This window comes from Myotis myotis, unplaced genomic scaffold (assembly GCF_014108235.1).
Source record: "Myotis myotis isolate mMyoMyo1 unplaced genomic scaffold, mMyoMyo1.p scaffold_m19_p_11, whole genome shotgun sequence".
NCBI classification, from domain to species: Eukaryota; Metazoa; Chordata; class Mammalia; order Chiroptera; family Vespertilionidae; genus Myotis; species Myotis myotis.
In genome coordinates this window covers 56352555-56364819 of record NW_023416315.1, presented here as the reverse complement: position 1 = coordinate 56364819, position 12265 = coordinate 56352555, and the positions used below count along the sequence as shown (strand labels likewise).

At 42.3% G+C, this 12265-nt stretch overlaps 1 protein-coding gene across 2 annotated transcripts in view; it reads right to left on the bottom strand.

Moving 5' to 3' along the window:
- PTN (pleiotrophin) overlaps nt 1-9031 on the bottom strand; it is a 95179-nt gene extending 86148 nt beyond the window's left edge. The window contains exon 1 of one of the 2 annotated variants that reach the window (XM_036328571.1): nt 8699-9031. The gene's annotated coding sequence lies outside the window, so the exon portion shown is untranslated. The remainder of the gene's footprint in view (nt 1-8698) is intronic. The other variant, XM_036328570.1, reaches the window with a different exon arrangement.
- Nucleotides 9032-12265: the final 3234 nt, after the last annotated feature.

The window sequence follows — 12265 nt, the reverse complement described above, 5'->3', positions numbered from 1 at the left end:
CAGTTGAGTCAATAGCAATTCAGATGGTGATTACAAATTTATTTTACAAAATAATCAAACATTATAAATCTTTTCAGACATGAAGATATAGGCGTGAGCATCTTTTGCATATAGCAAGAAGTGTTACTGTCCATAACCCTCATTGTTTTTATTAAGCTATGGATTTTGTGATTGGGGAGTTCTGATCTCTCTTTCATTCTCTCAAGTTTGTTGGGCTGAATATCAGTAGCTGGTTATTCAAAGTTGGGTCCCCAGGCCAGCAGCACTATCATCAGGAACTTGTTAGAAATTCAGACTCTTGCCCTGGCCAGTGTGGCTCAATTGGTTGGGCACTGTCTCATGCACTGCATGGTTGCTGGTTCTATTTCAGGTGAGGGCACATGCTCAGGTTTCAGGCTCAAAACCTGGTAGGGAGTAGTGCAGGACGCAGCTGGTCAATGTTTCACTCTCACATCAATGTTTCTCTCTCTCTCCCTTTCCCTTCCTCTCTTTCTAAAAATCAATAAAAAAAATGTTTTTTTAAAGAAAAGAAATGCAGACTCTTGAAAATCTACAGGAGACATAGTGAACCAGAATTTGCATGTTAGCAAGATCTCCAGGTGACTGATAGGCACATCAAGGTGTGAGAATCACAACTATAGTATAAACAAGGTGCTGCTAATCCTCTGTAAAGACCTAAATTTAGTGAAAACACCAATTGAAAATAGCGACTCTTAGGAAGAACTATAATATATTACTTTGTGAAAGATCCTTTTTAGGATTGTCTAGTCACTTCTTTTTTCATTATGACTCAGATTTCCTTTTCTTCACACCTGCCACACATCTTTCCTCCTACTCAAACTTACCTTCCAGCATCTCAGGCAATCTCTGGGTGTCCTGAGAAAATGACAATGGCAAGCAGCAGAATTGGGGAAAGAGAAAGATTGAACGGCCCCACTGACTTCATTAATAATAACCACATTTAGTATAACAGGTTATAGTTTATAATCATAGCATTTTCACAATTTACCTTTAACACCAACCTGTGAGGTAGGCAAAGCAGGTGATATCATCAGCATCATCTCCATCTTACAGCTGACAATCCTGAGGTTCTGAATCTAGAAGATTCAGTGACATACTCTGCATCCCACACCAAACAAAAGTCAGAACTATGATGGAATAAGTGCTTGACCCTTAGTTTGTTAGAGAACCAACTGGGCACAAGAAACAAAGGCAGTGGGGGAGGGAGAGCGAGGTGGACTATCATCAGGTGCTTTGTCACCATTATCACCCTCATCAAACACTCTCCAGCAATCAGACTCTGGAATCAGTATTTCACATTCATTTCTAAATTAATATTCATGTCAATCCCAGAAGGTAAGTACTAGTGACCTCATTTGAGAGATAAGAAACTTGAAGAAAGACTACACTATTTGCTGATGGTCACACAGGTAGTAAGAAGTGTAGCTGTAGCTTATACCTTGATTTCTTTGACCTGGAAGTTCACATATTTGCTTGTTTGGGCTAAAGTTTCCAATGCATCACTTGTGTCCTGATGTCACATGTCAGTTCCCTTGATTCCACCACTCAACTCAGAACCTCTGGGGATGGGCTGTAGCCATCTGGATGCTAAGACATGACGCTGGTTATTCTGATAAACACTGAAGAGAGGTTATTTGGGCTCTTACTTTACAAACATAGGATTTTAGTTTTGATGTGAGAGGCAACTGGAACATAAAATTACTTAGCCAAAGAAAGAGATGGCAGTATATCATAGAGGAGAAAAATATACCCAATCTAACAATTTTAAGGCCTTTGTTTCAATGGCATTTAATGGACTCATCTTAACCTTTCTAAGCTTATGTGTCCCTATCAATTTTTTAAAAATCTTGCTCAGCCTACCTAAGTAGAATTGTTGCAAACATGTAATGAGAAAATAAATGTGAAACGTTCTGAAGAGCAAATGCTTTTTAAAAAAATATTTTATTGATTTTTTACGGAGAGGAAGGAAGAGAGATAGAGAGTTAGAAACATCGATGAGAGAGAAACATCGATCAGCTGCCTCCTGCACACCGCCTACTGGGGATGTGCCCGCAACCAAGGTACATGCTCTTGACAGGAATAAAATCTGGGACCCTTCAGTCCGCAGGCCAATGCTCTGTCCACTGAGACAAACCAGTTATGGCAGCAAATGCTTTTTTAAAAAATATGTTTTTATTGATTTCAAAGAGAGGAAGGAAGAGGGAGAGAGAGATTAAAAACATCAATGATTAGAGAGAATCATTGATTGACTGCCTCCTGCATGCCCCTTACTGGGGATTGAGCCCTGACTGGGTGTCTAACCGTGATCTCCTGGTTCATGGATCGATGATCAACCACCAAGCAACACCAGTCAGGCTGAAAAGCAAATGTTTTATAGCCACATTGGAGCTATGATGAAAATCCATCAAGTGATCAGTCTAGCAAGTTTTGAATTATATGGGTTTGCTAAAGAGGTAGGTCAGATTTCTCTTTCCAAATTGGAGATAGCATGAGTCAGAGACCACACAGGTTTGGAGCCTTTAAGGTAAAGGAGATGGAATGTGATTAGGAAGACACTCCGGAGAACTGGCAGGTATGTCTGGTCTTTGGAATGAAGGAGACAAAGAAAAGAGAGCTGGACAGGTTTCTTCTAGATGTGTGAGACTGCAAATGGGGGTACTCATGTTCAAACAGGAAATTGGCACCAGGTGATGTTTAGGAAGATTAGGTATGAAGACAGTCAAGTTCATTAGGGGAAGAGAGGCAAAAAAAAAAATTGTATTCGGAGACATTTACCTATTTTTTCACTTAAATGCCAGGCATTTGGATGGTATTTCAAGGGTCCTATATTAGATATTCTAGGGTTCTTGAGATGAGCCTGCCTTCAAGGGGTGCACAGTGTGGGTGGGGCAGAGCCAGCGGTAAGGGTGAGTAAAAGGTGTGTTCTTCCAATGTCAACACTGCTGGGAAAGCAGAAGCTGAAGTCACTGGACGGGTGAGTAGAAGCTGGTAACAGGAAGGGAGAATTAGAGCGCCACCTAGAGGGAGGATTTGCTGGGAAAACCTTCCCTGGGCGTCTTCCATCTCCAGCTCCTTTACAGTTTCATCCAAATTTCACAGCGGTAGTTGGAGGACTTGTGTTCTTTTCCTCTGTGTCTATATTTTCACTGAAGAGCAGTCATCTCATGTCTGGTATAATTTTCCTGAAAAGAATATCTAGAGCGAAGTGTCATGCCTTTAAAATTATGTTTATTCGAAATAACTCAGACTGAATTCTTAAGATGTCACTTGCAATAATTTTTTTTCTGCTCTATTATGCGGCAACTGTGAAATAAAAACATGAAGGACTGGAGAGTTCAACTGCTCATCCAGAATAAATAACATGAAAGCAACAAAAAGACAGGGATGCTTTGGAAATAAATAACATCACCATTTCCATTTGGTCATTTGAGAGTTACTTTCCTTTTTCTCATAAAAATGTTTCTTTTTTTTAATGTCTTTGTCACTGGAACTGCTTAGGATAAAAATCTTGTGTGTACATACTTTACTATAACTTTTCTCCATTTGTGTTTTAATCTTATTATTCACACGTATATTGAGAGACAGCAAGTGCTTAAAGGCATATTGATTTATCTTCCTATGCCCTGCCACACAACCTGGCATATAATCGGGCAGTCAATACCTGTAGGTGTTGTTAGGGCTAAGAATAAAATAACAAGAGATCTTTTATTGCAATCTCCTTCCCCAAATAGGACTGTGCTCAAAGCGTTCCCTTCAGTATTCATTCAAAAAATAATGAAAAATGTGAGACCCAAAACTAATAAGAGAATGGCAAGGTCTGGAAACTCAAAGAGGAGTCCTGATCAACAATGAAGCATTGGGGGGGAGGGGGGGCGGCAGGCGCGGGGGGAGAAGGAAGGGGAAAGGAAGGGGGAGAGAGAGGGAGAAAACAAAAATATTTGGAAATAAATGTCCATATTTGGAAGTTGAAGTGGTGGGAAAGGAAAAAGTAAAGATGAGAGGAATGGCCAACAAAGTTGGAAAAAAACTAAGATAAAAATAATATGTCAAGGAGGTTAAGAAGGCACATTAGCAGCCAATGGGCTATATGACAAGGAAAAGAAAGAAATGCAAAAAGCCAATGGTTTGGTAAAATGTATGTGACTTTTAAAGTGTTTCTTTCAGAGGTGGGTAGGGGTGTGATGGATTTTCTTTGTTTGAGATGTCTTTTAAATAAATTTCCAATAAAGGATTTCGCAAGTTAGCACCATTTACCAAACACAAAGTGTTTAGAATTGTAAAACTGTGAGCCCTAGAGAAAAGAAACTGGGACTTAAGTATTTCCTAAATATACCACATGCCCAACACAGTATAAGGCATCCTGCACCTATGTAATAAATACTGTTTATTATTAAACTGGTCTACCATTGTAGCAAGAAACATTGTATGGTTGAGGTAGGACCTGGGGGAATGCAATGGGGGTGAGCAATTCTGGTTCCACCCCTTCGCTGCAGTTGAGAAGCAGAGAAGAGAATACAGTCAATATTTATTATAGTGTTGAAAGTACAAGCTGATCTTAGCCAGGGTCTGCGTCAATACAGACAAAAATCTATGGAGTCAAGGTTCAACCTTGATTTCATTCTAGCTAGCAAATTTCAACCTTCCATGCATTCTAAGATATGGGCAACCACCCCTGATGTGTACATAAACAGAGAGATGCCATCATGGGAAAGGAAGCAGGCAAGTCAATGTGGGACTTGTTGGATGGGAAATAATGGCAACTGGATCAGAAAAAGGAGAAATGAGAGCCAGGAGCGGGGTAACAGGTAAGCATAAGAGTTGGAAGAAGTGGGAACAACATGTTGAGATCCATACAGCGTGCCTTTTGTGTTTTAAAATGATGTTTTGGGTTTCACTAAGTGCAGTTCTTAGAATTAAGAGCTCAAGTGTCAGTTGCTATGACTCACTTCTTCAAGACCAAAATACAGGGGGATTTTTTTTTACTAAGTATGAAATTTAAGAATCTAAGGATTCTGCTTTTAAGAAACTCATTATGATGATCTTTTTCTATGTGAAATGTCACTTTATCTAAACCCACTGTGAAGAAATGGCTCCAAAATAAAGCCCAGTAGAAGAAATTAAGTTTTATTTCTCATACAATTCAAGCAAGCCCTTGCCTACCCTTAAGAAATAGGGATTTGTGGTGAATGTGATCTCCATAATCAGTCCATAATATTATCATAATTACAGTGCCCTCTGATAATGTTACATTATAGCTGCCCTTTGAAACCACAGAAATTTCAGCTTCTCATTTACCAAATGCTAAAATAGGGAGGAACAAAAGGCTTGTTATATTTGACAATCTAGAAAGATCGTATGACACCTGGAAAACTATGCCACATCCAAGCCTGGCATGAAACGTGTGGAAAAACGACCTCATGGATGGAAACTAGAATTGGCCAGAGACATCAAAAATGGAGAACAACTTTCCAAAAGGAGGCCATGGCCCAAATTCTACAGCAGCCAGTTGACTGTGGATTTTTTTCCAGCTCAGAAAGAGAGGGGCCATATCAGAATATTATTCTCCCCCAGGGCAATGGCATGGCCTTGTGCCAAGAGCAGGCAGAATTCTTCTGACTGTTCATTAGAACAGCAGCCAGGGGAGACTCCGCATCCGAGCGATGAAGTGCAGGGGCTCAGAGAGCCCTGACTTTGCTGATGCTCCAGAGAGGACCGCATCTTGAAGTGGATGGAGGTGCACTCAGCACCTGTTGAACCATGTTTGCTCACTGGGTGGTCTCAGTTTGGACATTACCTTCAGGCGAGAAGTCAAGAACAAGTCTCTTCATCACGATGTTATCATATAAAAAAGCATAAGTGTTGGGAGAACTGGATTTTATATTCTGAATTCTGACTTCTGGCCCTCAATCTACAGTTGCCTTACTACAGACACCATTTTGAATAAGCCAAGGAAACTCAGTCTCCACAGACAATTTTTGAAGAGTAGCAAAAACACCACATGGCGAATAGGACTATGTTCTGAATGCATGAGATTCATTTAAATGAAAAAGCAAGATTCATTTAAATGAGATTTATTCAAAGAGAGAAAAAAACATTGAAACTTAAAATATTTAATTTCTAAAATTGATTTTATTGATAAGAGCAATTAAACTATTTGGGGGCCTTATTTCTCTCGGGTTATTGCCAACAATCAGGTTTTGTGAAAATGCAAACCAGGCCATTGACTTTACTAGAGTTAAAAAAAAAAAAGGGCCCATTATGCTAAGCGAAATAAGACAGTCAGAGAAAGACAAGCATCACATGGTCTCACACATATGTGGAATCTAACGAACAAAATAAACTGATGAACAAAATACATCCAGAGACATAGAAGCATGGAACAGACTGTGGAATCTCAGGGGGAAGGCAGGGGAGGGTGGGTGGGTGGGAAGAGATCAACCAAAGAACTTGTATGCATATATGCATAACCCATGGACACAGACAATAGGTGATGGCCTGGGATGGGAGGTGAGGTGGGGGGGCTAGAAGAGGTCTATGGGGGAAGAAAGGGGTCATATGTTAATACCTTCAACAATAAAGATTTTTTTAAAAAGCCCATTAAATAAAAATGTGAAAACTGCAACATAGTGCTCTTTATAAAGACCAAATAAGGTACATGGAAACTTTCAATAAATGAGTAAATATATTATTCCAAATATCATGGAAAGAGGTCTGGGAAATTATAGTTATACATTATTATATAATACATGTTATACTATATATACTATTAAATATGTTATTTTTTATTCTGTATAACACCTCATTTAAAAGGTAGGTAATAAAAAGTTATTTATTAACAGCAGTTTCATTTCTCTCACAGCTGTAGCTTTGAAAATATAATGTGACTGTGTCCACAAGTGAACGGCTAGAGTACAGCACCTAGTGAGATATATATGACTTCAGGTTGGCAGTCCTTACAGAGGAGTTTCACTAAGTGAGGAGAAAAATGTTCTAAAGGGAACTGGGACCAGCAGGTGAGCAAAGATCACTTTCTAAAGTTTTAAAATGCAATTAGAGAACTCAAAGCACCCCTTTCTTAAAGCATGGAATAAAGACATTCGTTTATTTTTAAATAAAGTAATTAAAAAATCTCATCCTCCACTTTAAAAGAAAAAGGACAAATATCACCACTCTGAAATAACTCATTTCCCAAAAAGGAGGAAAGAGAGAACATTCACTCCACTTCCCATTTGAATGTAACTGGATTAAAAACGTGTGTGTTTGGTTTTTTTTAATGTTTTGGTCTTTAAAATGCATAATTTACTGAAAAGGAAGCATAATGGAGCTGGAAAACACAAGCTCGATTTTCTGTGCTGGGAGACACTCCCATTACTTTGTGGTATTTCCACATATCAATTCATCCCCAGATGATCAAGGAGCTCAAAGGGGCTCCACTGCTTCATCAATTCCACATTTGCCTGGGGTCATGGAATTGCTTCAGGATGTTATTAGTTCAAAAGCTCTTCTTGGTAGTTCCTGAATCTCCTCCCAGGCCCTTCCCTCCCACACACACACACACACACACACACACACACACACACACACACACGGAGGTTAAGAAGGCACATTAGCAGCCAATGGGCTGTTGCACAGAGGTGCACACAACATGCCTACTAAGATAAAAGATTCTCAAAGCCCGGGGCTTTGCTGTCCCTCACATGGCCATTCTCCCTTCTCACCATCATTCCTCCCCCAACAGGCCACTCCTTTTTTTTTTTTTCCAATATGTTCCCAAATTTGCAAAGCTGTGTTAACAGAGATATGTGTAAGTTAACAATAGAGTGTAGATGAACTCAGGGTGTGTTCCTGAGTTTGTATGTCTGTGTGTTAAGGACAAAGGGGTGTGTGTGTGTGTGTGTGTGTGTGTGTGTGTGTGTGTGAAGTATTTTGTTTGGTGTGTAAAGTAGAGAAGGAGAGACATACGTTCATCGCTTTCAATTACTTTGTTAACTTATTAGAAACATCAGCTCTGAAAAGAGAATCTGACACATTGGTAATAAATAAAACCTAGTATTCCAACGAGAGACGGGGTGAAAGGTGTGTCTTTTAAACTTTGCACTTAACCCTTTCCAGAACGATCCCCTGCGTGGCGGGCAGGAGGAGGAGTGCTGGATGCTGTGAGAGATGCTGGGTGCAGCGGGCACTGGGAGGAACCAGCCCCCGCGAGGGATCGAGAAATGCCCGCCGAGAGTCAGCAGCAGCGGGCGAGCCGGGGCGCCCCGAGAAGGATGGGGAGGCGGCTGCTTGCTCAGGTGCCTCACTTTCTCTGCCCTCCGCAGCCGCAGACACACCTACAGGCAGGTTTACAAGAGCAGAGCCCCGGCCACGTCCTCCCACTGGAGGCAGGAGCGGTCCGAATGCAGGCATGACATCGAGAAGCTGCTCGCCTTCCACTCATCTCGGGGGCCCCCTGACTCTCCTGACCCGACGCCCCCCAAATACGCATCAGTTTGCCTCTGGAGCAAATCCATTTAGAAAGCGCTCCCCCACCCCCACCCCTACCCCCGACCCCGAAAGCCACCGAGGCAGCCTCTCTCCCACTCTTTCCTCCATCAGCTGCTGGCGCCCCGGGAAGCGGCCGAAGGCGCAGGAAACTGGTGGGAGGCACCTGGGAGAATGGCGCGCCCCCTTCACTTACTTTGAGTTGAGAACGCGCTGCCTGCGCTCGGGCTGCCTTTGTTGAAAGGGGCGAGGCTTGCTGCTCGCGGTCCAGGTACCGGTGGCTGCTGCGGGCGGCGCGGGCTGCTCCCTCCTGCTGGCGGGGACGGGCTCGCGGGTCTCTTTCTCCCCCTGCCTTCACCTCGGGCTTCCTCGGCTCAGCGGCTCCCTTGGCGGGATTTTCGGACTGGAAGGCGGGGAACCTGATCCTGCCTTGGACTCGATTCCGCCCCGACAGGGAGGGGACGGAAGGGAAGTGGAGGATGGGGGAGCTGCGCGCGGGCAGGGAGGGCGCCGGCCGGCGAGGGAGGGAGCGCTCTTCCCCGGGCGAGCTGATTGGGAAGCTTATTAAAAGCGGAATTCTCAGTGGGGCGGGGGGGGCGGCAGGCCCGCCCCGCGGGAGCTCGCACACCCATTTGAACCCGGAGGCCAGAGGTGGAGCAGGGCTGTGTTTTAACAGAGAGACCCACACAGTGTTTCTTTTCCCAACTTTCCCCACGACCTGTTAGTTCATCAAGAAGGACATCTTAAATGGAGCATCCATCGCAGTTTAGGTTACAGTTTGGGCCCCAGTTTTTGTTTTTTATAATGATATTCAGAATGAAAAAGCAGTCTTCAAAACCAGCCTTTCCATCCTCCCCTACTCGCCCCCCCCCCCGCACCCCCCGCACCCCCCAAGGTCCTGCCTACACACAGCGCTGGTTAACTTCACTGTCAGGCATACCACCTGTGCTTCTTAAAATGTGCCAGTGCTTTTTTGCGCTTGTCACCAAGAGTGACAGATGTCTGAGAGTTCCCAATTAAATGCCATTTTTTCTTTAGGGGCTCTTTCCTTTTTTGGCTTCCTTGGCGCCTTTAGTGACCTGTTTAGCGACATGTCTTTGACACCCAAGAATTTAGGGGATTAATCAATGCAGGTAACACTCAGAGGCTGGGCTTCATGGGTTTCTGGAATTTCCATTTTGTTCAAATGAAAGATGCTAAGGTAATATCTCTAAGACTGTTTGAGTAACACAGATGGATATTTATGATTTAGATGAGATCAAAATATCGTGTAAAATGATCACGTATAAAAACAAGTTTACCCCAGACCTTCTAAAAACTTCATGTTGAGATGCTCCGCCACTTTTCAGTTCTTTCTTGTTCATCGTCTTGCTCCATTTACTCTCTTTCAGCGTATCATTTGATGGTGTCCACCCCAAAGTGACTGCAGAGTATACTTCCAATTCCCAAAGATCCGAGGTTACATTCCTTCAATTCAACTTGAAAAATATCTATTAAGTGCCTTCTGTAATTCTTAAAATTTACATTTACTTGGAACTATACTTAAATCCAAAACACAGAAATTGATTTGTAGCAAGTACTTCTTAGGGACTCTGGACTCTTATATTGACTGCAATGGTAGACAAATGGCTCTGAGGAGGTGCCAGGTGGGGACAAAGGCCTGTCTCTACAAGTAGGGTTTTAAGTCAATCAATCAATCTTTGTTGTTTTGTTTTATTTTTCAAAAGAAATTGACTTACACATCTCCAGTCTACCCCCATAACTAAACTCTCCATACACAAGCCGCATACCATCCTCGAATGAAATAAATGAATAAGGAACTAACATCCTCAAATGAAATAAATGAATAAGAAACTAAGTTCTACACACAGACTTCAGGTTGCCTGTTTCTCTTTTGTAATTTTATTTATCCAATGAAGCAAAGTAATGTTTGTTTTCATCTGATCATACTTGTATAAATTGTGGAGGAATGCACATTATCATTTTTTTAATTATTTTTCCCAGGCTCTTTACTGAGACTTCCCAATATTCACTATCAGTCCACAGAGATAAAGGTTAAAGGACATTAAACAAGGGGTTATCCATTCTCTATTTCTTCCTAAACTTAAAATGTCTACAAATGTGACATGTTGCTACTAGTTATTATGGTGCTTATCTATCAGGTCGATAAAGTAAGCATGAGATTCCCATGACTTCCACTCCATTACATGTGCTATCAAAAATATAACCATTGCCCAGCTGGGCTCAGCGATTGAACATCGACCCAGGAACCCAAAAGGTTACCAGTTCAATCCTCCATCAGGGCATATGCCCTGGTTGCAGACTCCTTCCCCAGTGGGGGCTGTGCAGGAGGCAGCTAATCAATGATTCTCTCCCATCATTGATGTTTCTCTCTCTCTCCCTCTCCCCCTACTGGCGTCTAGTGGCTAGAGGCCAGGGATGCCACTAAACATCCTAAATGTAAAGGAAAGGTCCTCTCCTCCTCCCCCAACAAAAAAACACAAATAATTACTTGGCCTGAAATGTTAATAGAGTTGAGATTGTCAAGCCCTGAATAGCATTATTAACCATTGCACTTTAAAAAATATAAAGGAAGGTTAAAGAGAGATTTGTGTGGGGTTTTTTCTTAAGAAATCAAAATCTATGAGGTCGAAATTAGTCATAATTCACCTCAACCCAGCATGCACACCAAAGTTTAAGTAGAAGATGTTTTCTAATGCACTCTGAAAAGTTCAACTTCAAATCCAAACTTCACCCTAAGGCATAGTCATGGGTCTGTTGATTTAAGATTCCAAGTAATTTCATTCATTTAGCCAACATTCACTGAGCACTTAAGCTTTTGAGTGACTGGATTTAGATGAGATCAAAGCCTGTGTAGCTCAGTCGGTTGAGTATTGTCCCATGCACCCCAAAGTCGCCAGTTCTTCCCAGTCAACGCCCATGCCAGGGTTGGGCTCAATTCCCAGTAGGGGGCATGCAGGAGGCAGCTGATCTATGTTTCTGTCTCTCCTTCTCCCTTCCAATCTCTCTAAAAAAAATCTAACAAGATCAATAAAAGCATATTTTTTAAAGAAAAGAGAGTTCAGGGAGCTGGCTAAGTAAATATTTGGGAACATAATCTCCAGACAAAGGGGTCCACAAAAGCGAAGGCCCTGAGGTCAGATTTTGCCCATGTATTAGAAGACCAGTCAGGAGGTCACTACGGCAGGAACTCAGTGCGTGGAGATAGGCGTCCAGGCCAGAGAAGTAATAGGCCAGATCCTGCATGGCCTTTGCTCGCTGTAAGGAATTCCACTTTTATTCTGAGTTGGGAAGCCATTGAGAGTGTCAGAACCTGACTCTGGCTTAATAGGATCTGTCTGCTGTGTTGACTAGACCACAGGAGGACAAAAGTGGAAACAGAGATTTTAGTTAGGAGGCTGCAGCAATCCATGGTCCAAACTTCTTCCCCTCGTCCCTGTTTCTTGTGAAGAATAATTAATTCCCAACTTCCCTTTCACACTTTCTCTGCCCCCAAAAGCTCCTCTCAGTGGTTTCTTGGCTTCGACTCAGTTCGCCTTCTCTGCCAGGTCCCGGCCTCTCTGGGTGTAATTAATGAGCCCCCTGAATGAGTGCTACCAGGCTAAAATATATCTAATGCTAGGTCATTTGAAAGCATAGAAATTATAACATGTCCTGAAGGTGTTTTGGAAATGAGGTCGCTGATTTTGCAGTGACAAATATAAGGAGACATGTGATCAGCATGAAATTTTAAAATGTGATG